The sequence below is a fragment of the Ambystoma mexicanum genome, chromosome 5q, assembly GCF_040938575.1.
Source record: "Ambystoma mexicanum isolate Mex_15411 chromosome 5q, UKY_AmexF1_1, whole genome shotgun sequence".
Lineage (NCBI taxonomy): Eukaryota > Metazoa > Chordata > Amphibia > Caudata > Ambystomatidae > Ambystoma > Ambystoma mexicanum.
The window spans coordinates 1,135,010,893-1,135,035,157 of record NC_090933.1 but is presented as its reverse complement, the minus strand read 5'-3'; the positions used below and the strand labels follow the sequence as shown (position 1 = coordinate 1,135,035,157).

At 42.9% G+C, this 24,265-nt stretch overlaps 1 long non-coding RNA gene across 1 annotated transcript in view; it reads left to right on the top strand.

Annotated features, from left to right (window-relative positions):
- The window catches only part of LOC138497920 (uncharacterized), a 444,253-nt gene extending 421,286 nt beyond the window's left edge, over positions 1 to 22,967 (top strand). The window contains exon 4 of the long non-coding RNA XR_011278667.1: positions 22,681 to 22,967. This is a non-coding gene — a long non-coding RNA (uncharacterized lncRNA). The remainder of the gene's footprint in view (positions 1 to 22,680) is intronic.
- The last annotated feature ends 1,298 nt before the right edge of the window (positions 22,968 to 24,265 follow it).

The window sequence follows — 24,265 nt, the reverse complement described above, 5'->3', positions numbered from 1 at the left end:
TTTTGTTTGTTGTTTTCTCTCCCCTCTCTTTCTTCCGTCTCTCTCCTCTTCCGATGCTGTTTGCACCAATTATACTTTTGAATGATATTTTAATTTCATTTGTTTGAAACAAAACGAATGTTTGTCTTAATTATGTTATGCTTCACCATTGGATATCGCAACTTATGTCACACTGGCCTAATTGTAGCCATATCTACTTTATGCCCTGAAGACGGCCCAGTATAGGGTTGAAACACGTGTTGGCGTTTTTGTGTTGATGCAACTTTGGCGTTTTTGTGTTTATGGAACATTAAAAATCTTCTTATTCAAAGAAGCTATACGTCAACTTGGATTATTTTGGAGACACATTATATGTATACCTACTTGTGAATTTTGAAACCACTCTTGGACCTAAGTTGGTAGCACAGATTAGTGAGGTGATGCCTTAAATTTTGCATCGTACGTATGTGTCTGCAAAGTTGCAGAATTGTCGCAACATTGGCATCAGTGTCAGCGTCCGACACCACCTCCACTCCTCTCACATCGAAATGGTGTGCCACATGCCTACTCTCTGCATAATGTTGTAAACCATGGACAGAAATGTCTCCAAGCACCAAAACCTTGACCCTCTCCACCTCTGCCATCTTCAGTGTACGCACCATCTTTGGACACAAAAGAGTAATGTGAACATCTGATTGGCTGATGCCTACAGTCCCCTTTCCATGCAGGATTTGCTGTAGAAACCCGTATGTGACACGCTCTACCAACGGACAAGCATTGCCTACGTGCGGCACGCAACTCTTGCCCAGTCCTTTCACCCCTTCCACAGCGGTAGCAAATCGAGTCCCTCATTGGACACAACTAAGCAGTCACACAACCATCCACCAATCACATTGAAAATCGCTAAATGTAACTCCGTCTTCAACATTGCACACTTCCGAATTACTGTCGATAATTCTGAATGGAAGTCGCATATCATTGCAAAGCACCTACTTCAGAAGCTACTGTGCAAGTGTTGCGAATTTCTACATACAGCTCCATGCATGCGCACATGCATGAGTATAGAGTACAGGTATTTATATTTCAATCGGAGAACATGTGCAACCGTTATGATTTAATGTAAAACAAATTAATGCTTCTAAATATGCATAGGCAATACATACCAACGCTCCCCCTTTTAAGTGCAAGATGTCCAATCTATCATTGACAAACCGCATAACTTCTTACTGTCTTCCCCATAACCTATACAAACGTTGCAAGGATGCCTATTTAGGGCGAAACTCGATTTTGTATTAGAAAATGTTGGAGTTGTATACTGTGTACGACCTACAGTAATGCTACTTACAATGTAATCGTATGACAAAAGTAAGCGCTCCCGATTGCTGTGGTGACTTCTCCCTCTGAGGGTCTCCCGATTTTTCGGCATTGTGCTTTTAAATTGCAAGTAGAACATTTTTTCCCATCTTCTACTGTGCCCTATCACTTTCAAACCTCTCTCCTATTGATAGTACACCTTGTAAAAAACAAGGCATTTTCATAACCTTAAAAATGTTAGCAATTTTGAAGGACTTGAAAGTAACATATTGCAAATACCATGCAAAGCCTGCACAGAGTGAAGTGAAATGCGCACATGCACTTGGTTCAAATATGAAAGGAGAATGCTATGACAAACAATGCACAATTAATGTGTGCAGTATCAGCACTGCTGTAAACACACAAAGTAATTAATTTTGTTTTTTTTAATCGCAGTGAAGACTACTCTCCTGAGAATCAACAGCATCTACGCTGCAGACGACATATCCGAAGAAATCTGGTCATTTTGCAATAAAAAGTAAGTACAGTACTACTTTTATATTGTAACTACTCCTCAAAGAGGCTGCATGGGTTATTTGTTTAATTTGGGCACCAAAGCAAACATTGATTTTTGAACCATTCTACCTACAAATATCCATTTATTGAACAAAGAATAACAGGCAGAATGGCTCACAAATCCATGTGTGTTTGGAACTCAAATAACGTACGTAATCCTTAGAAGGTTAGATTTAGAAAAGTAGTTGCTGTAGCAAGTTTATGGCATTTTGTTTATTAATAATGCTTCTCGTCACCACTAGCCCACTTTGTAGTCTCATCTGAAGCACATTGTACTAATATACAAACAGTAAAATAGCCTTACCAAATCATTGCAATAGTCCAATGCACATTCACACACCATAACAAAGAGCTTCCCCATCAGACTCATGCACGCATGTACACAGCACACATACATTATACAACAGACCAAAGAATGCCTTCTTTTTTTCAACAGACACCAAAGAATGCCTACCAAAAAGCAACTCCATGGAAATGAACGCAGAAGTACTGCAAATAAAAATAAAAGTGCCCAATCTAAGCATCCATCTGTTGTAGAGTTTTTAGAGAATGTTGGAAGAAACCAGCTAATGTAGTCGGTTAGCAAAACAAAAGAAGCTTCAACTACCAAAACTTTACGTCCTCCATCAAAATGTGTCACAAAACACAAAAATGTTGGCAAAAAATCAGCTACCAGTACAGCTAACAATGCTCCTACTAATCCTGATAGTGTAACAAGAACCGATAGTAAAAAAAAATATTTTATCAAAAATGTTTCGTCACAGAGTCCTTCAGAATCTGCTATGAAGAGGACCGAATCCTCACCCCTTAAAACCTACCGTAGAAAGTTAATCCTACAAACTCTCGTGGACAGTGCAATCCTTCTGAAAAGGAAGTTGTTTATATTAGTGTTAAATAGGATGAAAGCACTAACAAAACTAAGAAACTACAAAAGAAATTCAGCAATAAACGGAATGTGAACAAAAATATTTTTTTTAATGTTTGTGGTGGTGAATGGAGTCACACAACAACCACAGAACCATATTTTTATGAAGAAGCATACAAACAAAATCAAACAAACACAATTGCCATCCATAGCAGTGGACGAGGGTATGAGAAAATCAATACTACCATCATGGAACAAGAAACACTGCTTACAAAAGTATCCTCTGTAAACTCATAATTACCTCTCGATTCAGCAGAACTACACCATTCAGTATACAAATGGCCATGCACATCAATGTGTGCCATTCCAAACAAAGATTTCAAATCTTTACGTCAGTTCCTCAATCAGTATGTAAAAGGTAAAGACGAAAGTAAAATGAAAGTGCTGCAAAATATGGATATTTGTCCAGTGCGCAAATACATAGGACTACAAGGACATTCATTATCCTGCATTTCTGGGCCTATTTACAAAAGCACCTTCCATGATTTCAAAAGGATATCAATACATCATTCAAGTGTAAGAAATCTAGTGTATAAAATATACTATGCAAAAACTCCAGCTTCAGAATTAGGCAATTTAAATAACACTCTTCTGCATGGTACACCCAAATACTTACAAGAAGAAATTGACCGTATTCAGAGAAAGTATTTTGGAAGTGAAAAGCCACTTACAAAATGCAATAGTTTTAGAACATAGTAGCAACAATTCTGCACATAGCAACCTTCTATTACACACATACAGAAAAGAAATAGTAAAATTTAAAAGGTCATCGGCTGAAGTACCAAACCATGTGTGTGTGTGTGTGTGTGTGTGTTGCTGCAGAACCTTTTACAAAAGGAACACAAAAAATGTAGACATAGCATACAAAATAGAAGACAATGAAGACTCTAAATGGTTTGAATTAGCGCTCTACCTTTTAGCATAAAACAAATATTAACTAACTGAACGCTTATATGTTGCAGTTACTGTACTACAAAATTAGACAACAACCACACTCCTTCACATGCTATTACAAATAATTTGGAATTGTTCCCACTACCAAAAATCCTGCAAGAGCTCAATTTGTATGAGAGCATAATAATTCAAGCAGTTCACCCATTTCAAGCAATTATACGCCTTCATCCAAAAACAGCAAAATTACCTTCCTCTGAATTGGTGAAAGGCATTCGTGGCAAAGTAGTTTATTTGCCATTAGATCTAACGGAAAATGTACACACTCTAGGAGTGCAACGTTCAATAGAGCATTCTTTAATAGTCTTGGTAAATGGTGTACCAACAAAAGACAAAATAATTTGGCAACAACTGGTGGGCTTACATAAAGTTAGACAAGCATTGCAATATCTAAAAGACAATAACGAGTACTACAAGGAAATACATATTGATGAAAGCTTAAGGGAAACAACTGAAATAATTGAAGAGCCATCAGAAACTGGACAATTCGAACTTCTGGATCCTGCTACAGTATCCACTCTTTTGGACCATTACACAATTCATCCATTGCATTCGAATGAAAACATAGATGATGCACTAGAAACTTACCAAATGCGACAAACCAAACGGTCACCAATGAGTATATGGGAAAAAAGTATAGTAGAAGCACATGCTTTTCCACTGCTATTTCCTACTGGCAAAGGTGGAAGATGCGATGATAGACCCACTCAGATTGGAGCATCAGAATACCGCTCTTTACGAATGTATTCGCAAGATCCCAGATTTGGACAAAATGTGGAATACATATTCCACCTACTCTATGAAAGTGAATTAGCCACACTATGTTTCGGAGTTGCACACATTTTGAAATCTGGAACCCACTTTCAAAATATGTCAGCTATGCAGTTAATACAAAAAGTACAGGAAAAAGATGAGGTTTTACAAGCAAGTATAAAAAATTTGTTTGCAAACATGCGTGGTACAAAGGAATACTGGTTCCGATGGCATGGAGACGTGCGTTGTATGATCAGAAACCTTGGACCACTGACTTGGTTTGTTACGCTAAGTTGTGCAGAATAAGCATGGGAAGATTTACATGAGTTCCTACGCATAGCAAACAGCAACAAAAACAACATAGATATATTAACACCTGGAGAACTTTGCTCTCTAGATCCAGTTAATGTGTCAAGATATTTCCATCATCGTTTCATTGCCATGCTACACTTTATTTGCAATAAAACTGTTCCTGCCCTTGGAGCAGTGCAATACTTATTTTGGAGAAAAGAATATCAAGCGACAGGACCACCACATATTCACATGCTGTTATGGATCAAAGGTGCACCGAAATTTGGTCACGACAGTGATAGCACTGTATTGCAGTTTATCCAATAATATGTCACTTGTGAAATCCCTTCACAACAGACACATAGTGAACTGCATGGGCAGATTTTACAATTTCAAAGACAGAAATGTGGCAAATATTGTTGCCGCAAATACAAAACAAAGGTAAATACTACACCAAATGCTGCTTTGGTTTCCCTAGACCAGTTACAAAAACAGGTGAAGTAAACAACTTCATGTCTTCAGTTCGACATAGTGTTAAAGGTAAATCGCCTAAGAACACGTATTACATAAAAAGAAGGGAAGAATCAAAATATATCAATGATTACAATGCAATCATTTCCCTCTTATGAAATGCAAACATGGATGTGCAGTACATTGCAGACAATTCAACTGCTGTTGCATGATATGTTACAGCCTACTTAACAAAAGCAGAAAAAACAGAGCTTCAAGACCTCTGGGATGACCTAGCATCAGACAAAACATTATCACAGAAATTGTACAGCCTAGGCATAAAAATGCTCTCTCATAGAGAATGTGGCGCCTATGAAGCAGCAGATCGTTTAACCGGTACTGCTTTGTATGGTAAATCAGACAACATAGTATGGCTAAGTCTTGGTCCTGAAAAATCTAGAAAAAGAGTGCTGAAATCATATGAGGACATAGAAACAATTGCCAGAAATGATCCCAACAGCCAAGACATTCTAAAAAACAATTTACTGGACACATACTATCCGAACAGGAGTAGCACTTTGGAAAGCATGTGTCTATACCACATAACTCAAAACTTTGCATACAAACATAATGTAAAACCTGATGAAAGCAAACGTAGATATAGAGTGACCGATTGTGAAGGGAGCTTAGTGAAACTTACCAAACAAAGCTTAATATATCATGTAAAATTGTCATTAAAAACTCCTCAACAGAAAGAACTATATTACATGTCTCTGTTACAACTTTTCAAACCATGGAGAAAAGAGGAAGACATACTAGAAAACTATGACTGCTATGAAGATGCTTTCAAAGCAAATGAAAGCGCTATCACTGATGTGAACTTTACGCAGTACAAAACAATGTTACACAATGAGCAGCAACAGGAAGAAGAACTTCAGGCCCAACTAGATAAGGACTCTTCCGACAGTAGCCAACCTTCTGTAACAGGAAGTCAAGAACCACTAGGACAACCACTAATAGCAAATGAGGCTGAAGTAGCTATGGCAGAAGTAGAAAACACCATGTATCAGTATCAAGAAGATACAGAAGACTTAAATGTACAACAAGCAAAACTTAACAAAGATCAGTGCACCATTTTTGAAGACGTAACAAAACAAATTGTACATGGTGTACAACACAAAAATAAAGAATGTACCTGCCAAAATTACAAACATATACTGCAGTACGTGAGTGGTAGAGTTGGATCAGGGAAAACATTCTTAATCAAAATCATCAGCAAGCTCTGTCAACAATTGACAAACAACAAACTGTCAGCTGTTATAATGGCCCCCACAGGTTTAGCTGCCTACAACATAGGCGGTGTCACTTTACACCGATTACTACTGCTTCCAGTAGAGCATCAAAATAAATTAGACTATTACAACATATCTGCAAAAGCTGCAATGGAATTACGCAAAGTATTAAAACAAATGAAAATGCTACTAATAGATGAAGTGAGCATGGTCTCCAACCTAATGTTGGCTTTGATTCACCTCAGATTGCAAGAAGTACTTAAAAGTAACATCAAAGATGTCTTTGCAGGGAAACACATTATAGTTTTCGGAGATCTTCTACAATTGACACCAGTGAAAGGTGAACCTATTTTTAAAAACTTAGGCCACAAACTCTGCCGGAGAACTGTTGGTAGCATAGGTAATGTCAACCTTTGGCAACATTTCCAATACAGAGAATTAACTGAGAACATGCAGCAATCTGCAGATCGCACTTATGCCAACATCTTAAAAAGTATTAGAGTTGGTGTACTATTGCAAGAAGCACAAGTTGTTTTGAAAAACCGGCACATTCATGCACTTTATGGCGATAATGCATGTGCAACTGATGTTATGGAACAAACAGGGCACAAAAATGTCAATTGTATGGCCTTAATGCCAACTCTTGCAAGCTGTTTCAAATTCAATGAAACAATGTTAAATAATGAAATGCAACCAATAATGTAAATTAGCGCCACAGACAAACTAGACGTACATGGTATGAAAGTACCCATGTGTGAGCAAGCCACAGCAAGACTAAATACTTTAGAAAATTCAATCTCCAACACAGCTGGGTTGGAAAAAATATTAAAATTATCCTTAAATTGTAGAGTAATGCTTAAACGTAACCTTGACATCTAGCAAGGGCTAGTTAATGGAGCACTGGGCACAGTTGTTAGCTTTCAATCATACCCACGTGACAGCAACATTCAGTTTGTCAATATTCGCTTTGATAAAGTTTCAGAAGTGAAAAGGATAGGGCGCTCAATTGCTCGATTCCTTCTCTTCAAAGACATGTATGTACGTAGAGAACAATTTTCTCTAACTCTTGCATATGCAGTTACCATTCATAAATCCCAAGGTCTTACCCTAGACAAAGCATTGATAGATACAGGAAATGCAGTCTTTAAGGAAGGCATGAGCTACATAGCATTATCACGCTTACGTGCACTTGATGGTCTATTGCTAATGACCTTTGATGTAAGTAAAGTGAAAGCTGATATTCCTTGCATTCTAGAATACAATAGACTGCGTTCACTGTACACTGCTCTTCTGAAACAATATCTTGTTCCAGATAAAGTAAAACGTGGTAAAAGAAAACTAAATGAAACAGAAATGCAACAGAATCCAACAGCACATTCCTCAAAGAAAAGAAAAGAAGCAAAAGTTTCAGCAATTACCACAAACAAAGAAGAACCTATTGGGGAATGTAAACCAGGGCCGTCGGCAAAGAAGGAACAGAAATTCTGAAAAATGCACTTAGATACAGAACTAGCTGTTGCAAATGAAAGTGGGGTAAGTTGCTATGCAAATGTAGCAATGAATATTCTGTTTCAATTGCCACCAATTGTTAACAATATTTACTTGCACAGTACAGATCAATTGTGTTTGCAAATGTTAGTGCTTCATAGAAATGCAACAAGCAATCCTGACAACGCATACAGTGTTCATGGAATACGGCAAGAATTGGACGACTGTGCTGGAATGGTGAGATTCACTCTGAACTCACAAGAAGATCCACAAGAATTTCTAATGTACTTACTATTAGTATTGGAAAACAAAAGCATACCTGTAAATGAAATCTTCCAGATTTTGTACATGTGGAAACATACATTCACTCTCTGTAGCAATGTGATACAGGAAGAAATCCCAAATGAGCGATTTGTGTATGTTTCCATACCAAATTGTGAAAGCATTTCATTTCAGAAACTTGTACAGAATGCAAACCATGGCAGATTATGTACTATTTGCAATTCTGACAATTGCTACACCTTCTCCAGCATGGGGTCCGGCATGGATTCACATGCTCATGAATATTCCCCGTCGTCAGGCTGGGAATCCTCGGTAAAGAAAAAATCAGTATCAGTTTTGTTTCTGATCTGTCTTTCTTAGTAGTAACCAATCACTGGTCTCTGGGTCATACTGTCCCCAACCAATGACTGCCCTCTCCCTGTTCCCCGCCCCTGGCAGCCATCCGCTGATTTTTACCGCACGTTCAAGTGTTGGGAGTCCTTGTGCTATAGCTCTCAAGCTTTTACTGCGTTTTGCGCTTTTTCAAAGAGATTTATCTAATTTTTCGGTTTAATCGAGCCTCAAGCTCAACCGTTTCTACTTCCGATCAACGGGGACCCGTTTCGGATTTATCTACGCCCCTCAAGGGTGAAGTTTTCGTTGAGTTACGCTTCTTGGAGGATTCCAGAAGTTTCTGAGGCCTACCTCGTGGACGTGAAGAACATGGCCCAGGAGAAGGGGAGCTCGACTCCCGGCAAACTGTTCAGGATCTGCCCTGGATGCAACCTACAAAATGTGTTCAAGGAGGACGAGCATTTTTGAAATGCCTTTACTGCCTCCACAAGGACAAAACGCACGTGGAGAAGGACTGTGCCTTTTGCATGAACATGTCGGATCGGACTATGAGGGATCGTCGGACCTGACTCTCCAACTGGCTGGAAGGCAAGAGCCCAGCAGGTGAGAAGAAAAAGATGTCCGAGCAGTCTTCTAAGTCCTGTGAGAGCGCCCCAGCGACGGGGGCCCAATAGAAGGCAAAGCACCGCGAGTCCACGGGTACCGGGAGCACCGAACGGTCGGGCTCCTCGGCTGCCAGGCAGGGCGCACTTTCACCGACGCCATCAACCACGAGCCAATGCTCTGGCTCGGGGAAGAGAAAATCAGAGAACCCGGCTAAGCTTCTGGATCTCGAAGGAACCGGCCGAGGGGGAGCGAGGCGGTGACCCTCCCCCTAAGGTGAAGGCCTCAAGCGCGCCCAAGGTGGTGAAGGCCTTGATTCACCCGGCTAAGGCCTCTATCGAGGGAGTCGCTGCGGCCCTGGCGAAGCCTGTGGAGGCTATCCCAGTGGAGGCGACCTCAGGGCCCAGAGTTTCCCTGCCTCCGCGGAGCAAATCCTCTTTTAAGCCCATCGAGAAGACCCCCATGAAGACCCCAGTGGAAAAAGAGGGGGGGGCATTGGCCATTACGGACACGACCTCCGAGGAGGAACTGACCGAGAATTTGGAAGAGGCCCAGTCCCACGGGAGGAATCCCGAGGAGGGGGACGACGAGAGCGAGGGTGGCAACGACGAGGTTCCCGTGGAGGAACAACTGTCGTTCCTAGCATGCCCGTCGTAACCCGAGCCTCAGGACAACCTGGCGGCCATTTTGATGGCAATACAAGCCTTATGCACGGAGATAGCTGTACCAGGTCCATCTGGAAGCCCTCCAAACAAATGAAGGAGAATTCATCCAGTGCCCCTTCAGCCCTCGCGGCCTTCTCAGCCTTTGTCGCCTTCCCCGATCCCGAGGGACGGCACGGGAACAGACACGGCCACAACGGGAACGGATGACTACGGCGGTGAGGACGGGACTGGCTTCCCGTCTCTGATTTCTCGGGCGTCCCCGCCCAATGAGATTGGCTCCTTCCACGCCATGATTGCCAGGGCATCCAAGCTTTTTCAGCTCTGCCCTGAAGAGAAGAAGAAGGAAGGCTTCCTCTACCAACGGCGCAAGGCCAAGAAGAAGACGGTCCTCACGGTGCCGTTGCTGGATGAGGGACTTGCCCTCCTCAAGAACCCGCCCACGACACCTGCCAAGAGGGACCGGTACGAGAAGAAGTTCTGGGTCCCTGACGCCGCCCCGTTGTGCCTTAGGGCACAGCCGACCCCGGATTCGGTCGTCTCAGCAGCGGCCAAGAAGAAAGCGGGGGGGCATCAGCTTCATCTTCAACTTCCCCACCGGTCGGCGAGGGAAAGAAGCTGGATGCCGTGGGACGACGAGTCATCTCGTCGGTGACACCGATGATTAAGGCGGCCAACGCCCTAGCGATTGTGGCCTGCTACGACATGGAATTATGGTACAAGATCGCCCCCCTGTTGGACTTCCTCCCGGACGACAAGAGGGCAGAGGCCCTGGCGATCCTACAGGAGGGTGAGGTGGTGTCGGACCACGCCATAACTGTGGCCACGGACATTGCCGACACTGGTTTCCGCCAGTTGGGCAACAGCGTTTGCCTTCAACGGCGGGGGTGGCTCAAGGCAACGGATTTCCGCCAGGACGTGCAAGCCAAGGTTTTGGACATGCCCTTCGATGGGAACAATCTGTTTGGAAAGACTGTGGATGAGTCGCTGCAGGCCATCAAGACCGTCATGGAGACAGCTCGGGCCTTGGGAGTTCTGCAGCAATGGCGGCCGCCCTTTTGGAACTCCGGAGGCAAGCAAGGTGCCTCCAAAGGATTCGGCGGCGGCTCCTCGACCTACCGTCAGGCGGGCCGCTCCTCGTCGCAAGAAGCCTACAGGGGACGAGGCAAGTCAGGTCAATCTTGCCGCCGTCGCCAGGGTGGCCAAGGAGACAAGGCTGCTTCCAAGCAAGACTGAACCGGGCGTCGGGCCCCCACTGAAGCACCCCAGTGGGATGCCGGCTGGCGAAGTTCGTCAGCGTGTGGGAGTCCATCTCCACCGACCGTTGGGTGCTGGATGCCCTGGCCCACGGGCACACTCTGGAATTTCTAAAGTAGTGCCCTCAAATTTCTCCAGTGGCCAGGAAGGAAAACCATGTCCCTCAACTGCTGTTAGAGGTAAGGACGATGTTCAAGAAAGGAGCCATCAAGCTCGTCCCAAAGAGGCTCCAGGGCTCTGGAGTATACTCAAGATACTTCCTCGTCAGGAAGAAGACAGGAGGTTGGCGTCCCATCCTGGACTTGCGTCGGCTAAACAAATACATCAAGGCACAGAAGTTCTGGATGGTCACGCTCCAGCACGTGTTGGGCCAGCTGGAGGAAGGCGACTTCCTATCGTCGTTGGATTTGGAGGATGCGTAATTTCACATCCCCATCCTAAAAGGACACCAAAAGTTTCTCAGGTTAGTAGTCCAAGGGCGGCACTACCAGTTCAAGGCCCTCCAGTTCGGATTGAAGTCGGCACCCAGGGTGTTCACCAAGTGCCTGGCACCAGTGGCGGCATGGCTGCGCCTGCAGGGGATCCATGTCTACCCCTACCTGGACGACCGGTTCATCCGAGCAGGGACAAGGGAACTCGCTGTCGAATACACAGCAAAGACCGTCCGGCTGCTCACGGACCTGGGATTCTCCATCAACTTCCCCAAATCCCACCTGGTTCCGTCGCAGGTTGCGCTGTTTCTGGGAGCCAAGCTCGATACAGTGGCGCGATTGGCCTCGCCGTGGGAGGAAAGAACACAGGCCATCCTGGGCAAGGTACAGTGTCTGCTGGCCACGGTCGTGGCCAGAGTGAGGTCCATCAAGTCCCTTCTCAGGATGATGTCCTCTTTCATCTATCTGGTGCACCTGTGCAGGCTTCGGATGCACCCTCTGCAGGAGTTCCTCGGCTCCCGTTGGATGCAAGCGACGGGCAGCTTCGAGGACAAGATCTCGCTCAACGAAGTATTCCGCCAAGCAATTCGATGGTGGGGCACCTGAGCGCATCTCACGGCGGGCACAGACTTTCAGACCCCAGCATACCAGGTGACGGTGATGACGGATGACTCCCTCGAGGGGTGGGGAGCGCACACCAGAGATCTTCACGCGAGAGGCATGTGGCTCTCGGACGAGAGGCTGCTCCACATCAACATGCTGGAGCTCTGGGCAGTGTTCTGGGCCCTCAAGTCATTCTTCACACCCATTGTGCCTTGTAAGTACACTACATACAACTGCTCTGTTTGGTGCATAGCCTGCGGCCATGCACTCATGACTGCAGATCCTCCCCACAGCCACCGGACTGATGTTGAATACTAGGGGTTTCTCTGTAGCTCTGAATTGCTTCACTGTTTGTGGGCAGGGCCTAAAATCTTAGGTGTATGTCCATACATTTCAATATATGGTTGTGGAGTGGCTTATAACTGCAGTGCTTGGGTGCATGCTTGGGTGTATGGCATACAGCCTGCAACCATTCACCCAAAAGTACACATCTTGGCCAAAACCACCTCACTAGATAAAACCCATGTGGGCTTGTAAGTGAAGAGGTTATAGCTTTGTTGTTGGGTGCATGGCCTTCAGCCATGCATTCAAGACTGCACACACTCCCCACAACCAGGCAATCGATACACATTACTATGGGTGTATCCATGGGTGTGACATGCTGCAGTGTGTGTGGCCAGGGCCTAGAGTTTTGGAAGTAAGGCCTTTGGCCTTTAGCCAACAGCCATGCATCCAAAACTCTAAGCCCTGGCCACAACCACCGTAGCATGTGACACCCATGGCGGCGTACTAATGAATACAATACCCATAGGAAAAAGTAATGCAATTACGGTATGTTGGCAATTTCAATGTTCCCTAACACCACACGTGTCCTTACAACAGTTACAAGTTGCCTGTGCACTGCACGGACTGAAATACTGCCCTTATTGGACCCCTAATTTTCTGTGCGTACAAGGTGGCCATAGAAAATACATCATGAAGAGGTTCTAACTTTGTTATTGGGTGCATGCTCTTCGGTCATGCACTCAAGAGTGCAGGGTCTCCCCACAACCACCTCAGTGATGAACCCAAGACTGCACACACTCCCCACAACTTAGCAATCGATGCGCAATACTATGGGTGTATCCATGGGTGTGACATGCTGCGGTGGTTGTGGCCAGGGCCTACAGTATTGGAAGTAAGGCCTTCGGCCGACGGCCATGCATCCAAGACTCTAGGCCCTGACCACAACCACTGTAGCATGTCACACCCATGGCGGCGTACTAATGAATACAATAATACCCATAGGAAAAAGTATTGCAATTATGGCATGTTGTCAATTTCAATGTTCGTGACCACTACGCGTCTCCTTACAACAGTAACAAGTTTCCTGTGCACTGCATGGACTGAAATGCTACCGTTATTACACCCCTCATTTTGGCTATAGAAAATACATTGTGAAGACCGACCCCCAGAACAAATGCATTGATCACCCATGTCTTACTGTCTGAACCTGTACCAACGCTCTATGACACAGCAAAAGAGTTTTATAAATATAGCATGTGTACGCTGTTTGTAGCTCCGCTATCGGCAGATCCAAGATGTCGGGCGCAGCCAAACAATCTGACGCAGAACACGTCTCGCAGCAGCCAATCGGCAGAAACGTTGCGTGTCCGTGGTCATGACGTGAGCCCATTAGCCAATCGTTATCTTGTCCACGTAGCGAACAGGAAAGTGTGACCGCGGAGCGGACATAGATATCACACATTTTTTCCGACATACTTTTTGGTCATTTTAAAGAAAAATACTGGACGGATTGTCACCAAATTTACAAAAGCACGTTTTCTGGACCAAGCCCCTGTACCTGCCACAAATTTCGTGAAAATCCATCCAACGGTTTGACCTGTAGCCGTACGCAAAGTTTTTCCCCCATTCAGTCTATGGGAAAAAAGACGTTTTGGGACCCCCCCTATAACTTTTCTCCCCCTGGACCAAACATCACCGAACTTTGCCAAAAAATTCAGAGTGGCCCATATACTTTTTTTGCAGAGTTTGGTGAGGATTCGTCTAGGGGCAGCAGAGTGACCGCAACTTAACCATAACTATGCTGTGTAATATATATATATATATATATATATATATATATATATATATATATATATATATATGTAATTTACTTGGTGTTGCTGTACAGGTGACAAAAAAAAGAAAGATGAAAATTGTTTATGGAACTAGAAGATTATGCATAACTAGAGGTTGTTGTTGTAAATTCTTGTAAATCTTCTGGGAAAAATGTGTGTAAAAAAGTACTGAAACTTGTTTTTTTAAATCTTCTATTAGAGAATTAACATCCTTAAATTCCAGCCTGAAGAGGAGAACCCCGGGGACCTGAATGGAAGGAAGAAAAGGGGTGCCATGCCACACCCTCCAACCCTAAGATGGAAGGGGAGGCTGGAGTGCCCACTCCGAAAAGAAGGAAGAAATGGGGGTGCCATCCCATAGGCCCCATCCCAGCAACAGAAGGGGATACTGGAGTGTCTACTCCCAGATGAAGGAAAATTGCGCTGAAGGAAACCCCACTCTGCCCTGCTCTTCCCCAACAAAGAGTCATGGAATAACAGGGGGCATATGGGGTGCACCTAAAAGTCCCAAACAGAAGTCCCTTTCACATGAACAGCAGCATTTAAACAATGCAGCCAAAAACAGGCTGGCTTTTGCTTTCCCTGTCACATGAATGGCAGGAACTTAAACGCTGCAACATAAACGGCCTGGCTTTTTCTTTAGTTTCATGTAACTTTTGAGAACCATGGGGAAGGGGCCTGCCTGTCACTAGCAATGGACTAGCAGCAATGTAATTCACCAAATAAGGAGGAATCAAAGAATCCTGTGACAACGAAAACAGGAGTTTAAACATTAAAAGCAAAAATGGCCTTCACATGTATTTGCAAATAAAACGGCTTTAAAAAGCCACCATGGAAAAAGATATCACTGCTGACAGAAAAATGTCAGGAAAGCAAAACCTGATGTGGCAGGGTGACTAAAGCAAATGTATTTTATGTTTCACCCACAAAGCTCCAGTGACAGTTGGAGAGACACTTAAGTCAGGAAAGACCTGTTCTGGCTGGGTGCAGGAACTTCACAATGAAAAACCCCACTCCAGCTGGATGTTATACCTCCCATCTAATGAAGCCCTGCAATAGAATCTGCTGCTGCAGAGGTTGAAAGTCCACTGTTCCTCAGTCTGGCTAGCACTGAAGACCGTTAAAGCAAGGGACTTCAACGAACAATCATCCCTAGCTGAAGCATAACAATAAGGTCTGAGCCCTTGTTGCACCCACTTTAAAAAAGCCCACACCACTTCAAAGAGACTTATAAAAAACTCTGGTCACAGGCTGAGCCCAGGGAGACAGATGGCTGTGAGGGATGAAGCAGCCTCTCATTTGATGAACAGAAAACACTCACAATTGATTTAAAAGACTATATTCATTTTAGGCATTTTGCGCAGCAATCAGACTGAGGATTGATTTAAGTTTTATACAATTTTCATGCAATTTTCAGGTGGTTTTGGGTATAGAATGCATCTACTTGTGACTCTGGGAACTGTAATGGCCAGTTAGACTAGTTTTCTGGCTGATCTGAACATATTACAATTGTGAAGGTTAGTGAAAAGGTGGAAAATGAAATTAGGAATATGCGTGATGACTTACATATTTATAACTTTGGCAGTGGCTAGTACAATTATGAAGTTATGATACAAAACAATTTTTTGCCAAAAAGTTGTAATGAGAACAAAGGATGGTAATAAGGGGAAAAGACATTTGGTTCTCCAAAATCCCTAATCCAATCCTGACTGGGGGCGAAGAGAGAGAGAGAAACTGTCCAATCATGGTGGCAGGGATTATTGAAGGGTACTTCCCCATGATTGTAAAATTAGTGATGTTATTTCAGCTGTATAAGGGGAACTGTACTAAGACAAACAATAAACAGGGGGGGACAGAAAAGGAGGACGGAGAGAAGGCTGCCCAAACTTACCATCTTTAAGAGTGCAGTGACCCGACCGCTGCCCTTTCTTTCCAGAGTGTCTTGAGATACAGCTGGCTTTCCTTATTCTTAAACAAAGGCTTCTGTGTATGCTATGTAAGTAGCAATAACCCCAGCCGTAAATTGCATAACCCTTTCATTTTTGCAGCAGTGCATCCAGTATTTCCCATTGAATACCCCAATTGTCCGTGTAGTCCATCTCCCATAGAAGAATCTCTTGTTTCCCATTAAGAAAACCCTGTATTTTTCTGTGTAAATAAGTAAATCAATCAATTCCCCCATTGAATTTCACGGATCAAGATTGTTGAATTCGAAGCCAACAATCTTGTTCCTCGTGTTTTTATTTAATTGTTATAGTCATTAAAGTGTTGCCTCCAAAGAAATATTCCCCTTGTGAGCTGAAAACCGAATTTGTCACTGTTTCTAAATTATACCCCGCTAAGCGAATTTTCATTTGCCAGTGTCATTCCTATTTGCATCTGTCCTATTAAACCCAAACCGTTGTTCCCATTGTGAGTAATCCCTTTGCCCAAAGCCTACCTCTTAGTTGCCCCTGTCATTTTAACTAAAAAACGATTTTCCTGTGTGTCTTTCTCATTGTTGAAAGCGTGCGTGTCATTTTCCAGCCCCACTAAAATGAAGGTAATTTCCATTTTCGTTTTTCTAAAAATGTCTTTTCATCCGTTAAAAGGCATTTTTTCCTAGAGTACTCCCCTTCCTCTATCATATTGGAGTGTGGATTTCGAATTGCATTTGATTAATTTTTCATTGCTCAGAGCTTGCCTGTCACTTCACAGCCCCAGCAAAATTAGTAGGATTTGCCTTTTCTTTTTTATAAAAATGTCTTTTAACCTTTGAAAGCTGGTTGTTCCTAGTTTATATCTCTTCCCCTACTGTACCCTGATCACTGATTTTGAATTGCATTCCTTTTATTTTTTGATTTTCTTTCTCATGTGTTGCCTGTATTAAAAATCGAATTTCCTATGTGTGCTAGCTAGTCTGTTTTGAAGCCCTTCTAGTGTAAGCAGCCCAAAATACCCTTATGTGCTGTCCCCTTGCAGTAGTATTGAATCATTGAAAATCAATTTTTCCATTGTTGCAGGGGGGGTGTTTAACTGCATGTGCTATCACTTTGTGGTTAATTGTTCTTTTTCTGTTCTGCCCTGAAAAAAAACGGAATTAACTGCAATAGTAAGAAGAAAGGTTTGTCTCCTGGATATCTTGTTTCTGTCTATCAATTAAGATTCCAACACATTGGTTTTTGCGATTAGATCTCGCTTTTTATTTTGATCAATTGTGCTGTAATTTGTGAATTTTTTGATCGGTACATGTTTAGGTACAATTATGGGGCAATAAAGTCCCTTGTGGTCAGCCGACACGTGGGTCTTTATCAAGGCTAAGTGTAAATGGTCTTGAGCCCCTATGGGGTCCTGGTCCGATTTATATGAGTTGTCCTGTGGGGATCAGTGGCTCTTGTTGGGCCCTTTTTATCCGTGTTAAGCGTGGCGGTCCGATCCATCTGGGTCCTGTCAGCACAGGTTGTTCACCTCCCTAGAACCAACCACTTCAATTTAACTGTAATAGTATATCTTACCCTATATCTTACCCTGGGTGATTTGTACGGATTATTGCCTTTTGTGTTGTCACAAAATTGGTGGCAATGACATTGTTTGATTTTCCTTTTTCATTAAATAATAAATTAATACATATCTTATTGATATACACCGGCCTGGTTCCTAGTCCATTGTGACACTGGGTGTTTGTTGAGGTTGGGTGCGAGACAGGTTGGAGGCCTATTCAAAAAGAATCCGTAGTATATTAAAAATAAAAGCGTTTTACTGTGCGCCACATCCATTCTAGGGAAGGAGTTCCCCAGCTGCTGTGTGCCGTGTAAAATACCGTGACAGATTGAGAAACGGAAATAGATGCCCGGAATCTGCATCGCAAGTGTTTCGTTTTTCCTCCAGCATTGTAATGGATTTTCGTTCCACTACATGACTGTCGGCTGAGCATGCTCAATTTGGTTTATAATGCTTATTTTATTAATTACAGCGGTGATGACGGCATTTTCGCCATAATGACAGAAGTTAAAGGCATCAATGTTTAGAGCTGACACCGTTTCCTAGAACTGTTCAGGTTGTTTTTTTTACACCATCATAATCTCTGATCTGTGCCTGTGTGGACAGGTGCGACCTCAGAGAGATGCAGAAGCAACTTTGGATGAATGTTTATTTGTAAGTTTAGCTTAAAGTTACCCAGTGACACGTTGCTGATTCTTATAAATATTCATACACAGCCGTCCAGATAAGGTACATATCTGTCCTTTTTACACACTGAATTCTTGTGAATAGAGCACCTTTCTTTTTCCTATTTGTATCCATTATGAGGTTCTTGGCAGCACCCCCATAAATCATGGAGTTCACTGCTGACATCCAAATGGGTTGAGTCATGATCTGTTTATATAACACTTTCCTGTGTTGGTCATTTCATCTAGCGAATACATAGTCTGTAAAGTGTAACACTTGGATATAAATGAGTGTGTGTTTTTCACTTTGTTCAAATGCTATGATTTTCTGTGTTCCAATGTTATTTAAGAATTTTTCATCATTAATGTGCATTGCAAATTACTTTGACACTTTAGGAAGTTTCATTAGAATTGGTATTCTTATTTGGCCTGATTTTGAAGATTGATCTAGTACAGTGTTTTTAGCAAGTGCTGCATTTGTGTGTTTATCACTGCTGTTTTCATTGGTTTTAATAGAGGCTGCTTTGCTGAAGTATAAATTGTTCACGTTTACGAGTGATTTGCATAGCATTTCATACTGTTTTCTCGTTTTCTCACAAGCACATCAATGGTATTTAATGGCTTGAGGCCTTTGATGCGTTATATTTTTGAGAGACTCTGAGCCAGCAGATGTTTGGCATTTCTCATTACGAAAGGCTATACAATATTGTCTGTGTGTGAGTGCATGCATGAAAGGGCACATTCACTTTTTAGTCGTGAGCAAGGAACTGCTGGATGCGTGGTCTGAATGTTACTTGTATTTCCCCACTGTCCCCCTGAGCAGGTATAATTCATACAGATAGGGAGGGTGAAAATCTACCAGCAATTCTTTGATGAACTTTTATATAATTTTATTGGGAAATTAGCAGTCCTTTGGCTATCAGGACTAGCTATTATCTGTTAAATGAGACCAGGTCAACACGTCCCAATATTACTGTATATATTTTTAGTAGGGTTGACTGTACTAGTACTTCTCAACAAGTCTGCTATATTTAAGCACAGGAGCCTAGCTTCTCAGCGGAGCTGCCATATGGGACAGTGAATTATTCGCAGCAGGGCTAAATCACATTTAGTGGCATCATTACCAGATTCCTTAGCAGGACTGCTAGGTTTTTAAACAATACCTGAATTTGTCAACTGTGGCATTGCAATGACACAGCACGAACATGTGTTTGCAGTTTCAGTATGTAGCTAAAGCACTGAAGAGAAACAGTCTCTAAGCTCCCCCCTCCATTCTCCTGAGGTGGTATTATGCACACTGGTGGACAGTGTGAGAAAAATGGAATTGCTTTGGTAGACTTCAAGCCGTCCTGCTCTGAGTATTGCATTTTTCCTAACTTCTGATTCTCCCATTCTGACTATTGTGTGACACTGCCAAATCTCTAGCACCTCTATAAATCTCCAGCTTCATTTGTAGGATAGTTTATTGAAAGGGGCATGGAGCTTGGACCGGGCCAGTTTTATCATGTAAGCCATGCATGGGACTGCCGATGCCCCAACCCTACAAGGCTTTCAGACAAGTTAGTTCGAAACTTAGTTCAGTGGGTTAAGTCTGCCACACAGATCAGTGTTTCACCTGCAAATACCAAACCTGTCAATAGCGCGGTGAGCTCATGCATCTGCATGCAGTGAAATGTGTTTAAGATGGAGATAAAAGGTTTGAACTGCTTTGCGGGGGGTACATGTTTGATGGTTCCGACCATAGACATCTCATGAGTGCTGCCATACTTGGCATTCAGTGCAGCTAAAGCATTTACATGGAAACAAATTCAGCATCTGCTGATAGGAAACTCTAGATCTGCAATTTCCAGCCTAACTTCCAAAAGAAAGTTTGCATACATTTAAAAGGAACCACCCCCTAATTTCCAAACTGAACTATATTTATAGATGGAAAATGCATGTTCAGCTTGTATCACTTATGTCTTGCTATGCCAAATGCTAAATAAAAATAAATCAGGAAGAGCAATTAAAAACTTAGGAGACACAGGACAACAAAGTTGGATTTTGAGGCAGAATGAACAGAGAACTTAATGGAAAGGAGGGAGAGCCAGAGTAATACAATGTGAGAGAAAACAGAGGAATTAAGATGAGCGAGAGGCACTGGAGTTACAGCAATGGAGACCACAAGACAGAGGAGAGAAACAGCAACAATAGTATTCCGAGACATGATATGCAGAGCGATATAGAGCAAGAGACCACAACAAGCATGGAAACACTCAATAGTGAGAGGTAGAACAGCAAAGTGGGAGACAGGGAAAAAAGTAGCAACAGGAAGGATAGAGCCAAAACATGAGGAAGAAGCCATGAAACGTAGGTAAAGAGGCAGCAACAGTCAGAGGGGAAAGGCATAGTAGTGATGCTGGTAGAGAAAGGGACTTTATTTATGAATACCCAACTAATTGGTATATGGTTCTGTAGCTATTATTAATTCTTAGGAGGTCCTGTGTCCTAATGTCATGAAGATGCAGCTGGATAGCACACACCTACAAGTTATTGCATGAGCGAGCATTTTCCACAAGTGTAATACAATATTTGAAACCAGGTAACAAGAAATATGACTATATTGTACCTAGTATTTTCCAAATGTTTAACTTTATGCACGCATTGGATGGATGTCCAACACCTTTTACTCTCTTGAAATGGTGAATACTCATTTTTACTCTCTTGAATCTCAAAATAGGGAGTAAAACACTCCCACCTCAAAATCCTATCGTGTGCACTGTTTATACATGAATGCAATAGCATGTATGTTTGTGATGCTGATGTGTATCGATGTTTTTTTTAGCTTAGTTGCTTGGATGACGGCAGAGTGATATTTTTATTTTATGAAGGGCATTTAAAACAAAAAAAGAGTATGATGTGTTGTTTATTATATAACATGTTTCTTTGCAGATGGAGATTTGTAAAGCTTTCATTGTATTGAAGTATATAAAAAAAGGGTCCACAGTGTTATTGACCTAACATGTTTTTTTCCAGAAAGGACGATTTGCAGTGCAGCTGTTTAACTGTGAAAATATTTGAATTGTGCACAAAAGTAATGAAAATGCAAATGCTAATCTATGTGTAGTGCATTCAAGTTTGGGTATGGAACATGAGTAAAAAAAATGGCAAATATTATTGGGAGGTTTATGATATTCAGGTGTTATATGGTCTTTGAGGCATTTCAGGGATATATTTATGATGGCATGGACGTATGTATTGTATGGTTGGAAGATATGTATTTTACTGCTTATGATTGGGGGAAGGTTAGGGTGCACCCGGGTAGATGTGATGATATGAATGTGTTTGTATTAGGCCTACAGTTTGTGCACATTTAATCACATGCATGCATCTATTGACATCTTCCACACTTTGATAAAGGTCTGTTTTTGTTTTGTTTGTGACTTTCCTGTCTTTTGCCTTACTTTTATTCATGTCTCTTTGGGAGTTGTTGTACTGCCATCTGTGGTGTGTCGGGTATACATTGTTCTGTTTGGTGAAGGTGTGCAGTTTGGTTTTGCCTGTGACAGGATCTTTTGTGTGAGAATTGGGAGTGAGTGTCTCAGGTTATGGTTTATTGTAGTACGGTTAAAGATAGTTGGAGTATTCTTTGGATAGTGGCGATAGCTCTTTGGGTGTGGCAGGGCCGAGACCCCATGTGGAAGGTGTAATGGTTGCGTATGTCGTTGCGAATGGTTTTTGCTCAAAGGTGGCAACTTCGAGATCTGGAAATGGCTGTCCCGGATACGTGGTGGTATGTTCACTTGGATGGTTTTGGATGTTAGTTATGCAGTGTGTTGAGTATGCTTGGGTGGTTGCGATTGCGATAATGTTACTGAAGTTTTTGGTTGAGTTGTTTTGGTGTATGGGATCCTGTCTGGGGTGGTGTGTGTGTTTCCGCTTCATGCGGATTTATAAGGAAGGGGGATGTGTAGTGTGTGCTTGTATTGCCAATGCAATGCAAGCTAATATAATGTTGGTGTAGTGGAACACTGTGGTCCTCTGTGTTCCACATATGACAGTTAGGAACATCAGATTGGGAGATGATAGCCTAAGGATGTATCCACCCTAGCTCCTTCCCTATTTCCTATTACCCTCTAACAACCATAAAGCCTATTCCACTTCTATACCTGATGGGTCCAGTGTGGTTCCTACTACTTACCAGTATCTTGTGATGTACTACACATTCTGAGGTTGAGATTGTAACAGCTTGTTATTTTCCAAACAGCCACGAAAATCTGAAAAGTCATCTGAGAAGATTTGACTGCTGGAAAGAGTGACCGGAAGCTGTATGGCAGGCCAGTCTCCTTGCTGGGCAATTTATTGCATTATTATGTATTTGGTGGGCATGGTTGACATAGCTGTGGGGAATTGGTTCCAACTCCTGTTAAATGGCGCAATGATTTCTGATTTGTAAAAGACTCCTCCAAAATGTCTAACGCGCAACACTCCGAGATGGTAACACCACACAACCTAGTGCCCAGAATGTGCATTCTTTGTGTCTTGCTGATGAAATAAAACATACTGGGCCTCATTACGACCCTGGCGGTAAGTTACCGCCAGGGCCGTGACTTTACCGCCATGGCGCAAACTACGTTTACGCCATGGCGGTAAGGGGATTTACCGCCCCATTCCGACCTTGGCGGGGCGGTAAATCCCCAATCCCCATTTACCCTTCCCCATTCCCATTTTTGCCCCATAGGGCATAATGGGAGTGGGGAAGGCGTTAATTACGCCACCGTAAATTACGGTGGCGTAATTAACACCAAGTTCCCTTACCGCCATGGTTTTTTACACCTGCTAAAAGCAGGTGTAAAAACCGCCATGGCGGAAAGGGAACTCGTAATTGGCGGAAAGGGGTTGGCGCAGCTAACGCTGCCGCAAACCCCTTTCCGCCAGGGTCGTAATGAGGCCCACTGTGTTGTATTGGGACTCATTTTGCTTCAATGTTGTTTTCTATGGGATGAAAGGTTATTATCACCAATCTGCAAAACACCCTGACAAGTTAATTAAGAATGGTGCAAATGTCCATCTTGGTGCTTCTGCCTTATAATGGGGTTCATTGTTATGTTTTTGGGACAATATAGTGTTCCTTGGCGGCCCTCTATTGGTGGTGTCCAAGACAGACGGCAACCTCTTTGCTGAATATGGTCTCCCCAGTCCATGTAGAGTGTATAGGTGAATGAAACTGAACTCTCACCCCCTGGCTTGCTCTAGAGTGAAGGTTATTTTGGTATAAAACTAGCTTTTCAGGAATGTGCCACTGAGAACCATCAACTTGCAACACAAACATGATAAGGCCAACTGCTGATGTGTGTTAAATGTGTTTTCCTAGAGAAATGAGGACACACCAGCATGCTCCTCCTTCTCCAATGAGCACTCCATGTACTTGGTGTTTCTACTACATGCATGCAGTAGAGGGCTTGCAGCAAAAAAGGACACCACCTGCTTTAGGGACAGCAGGTACTTTGTTTACTTTACCCACAAAGGAGTATTGGTGTGAAAGCTGCATGTGTTGTAATCAACAGCAAGCAGGAGGATCGAGAGAGCCAGATGCCTTGGCTTCAATCGTGAATGTACTTATTCCATGCTGGAGGAGGGCCCAATGCAATAGGGGGACCCAAGCACAAAAGAAAGCTGATGTAGAAAGGATGAAGTGGCACTAAGAAGCAGCAGATTGGGCAAAGAGGTGGATCAACTCACCTCCCCAGGTTTTCTCCAGGATCATGATGTTCGCAGTGGCACTGGAGTTTGGCTGGTGACCTGTTTTTGTAAAATCTGGATTGCTGGCTGCAAGAGCACGAAACACCTCA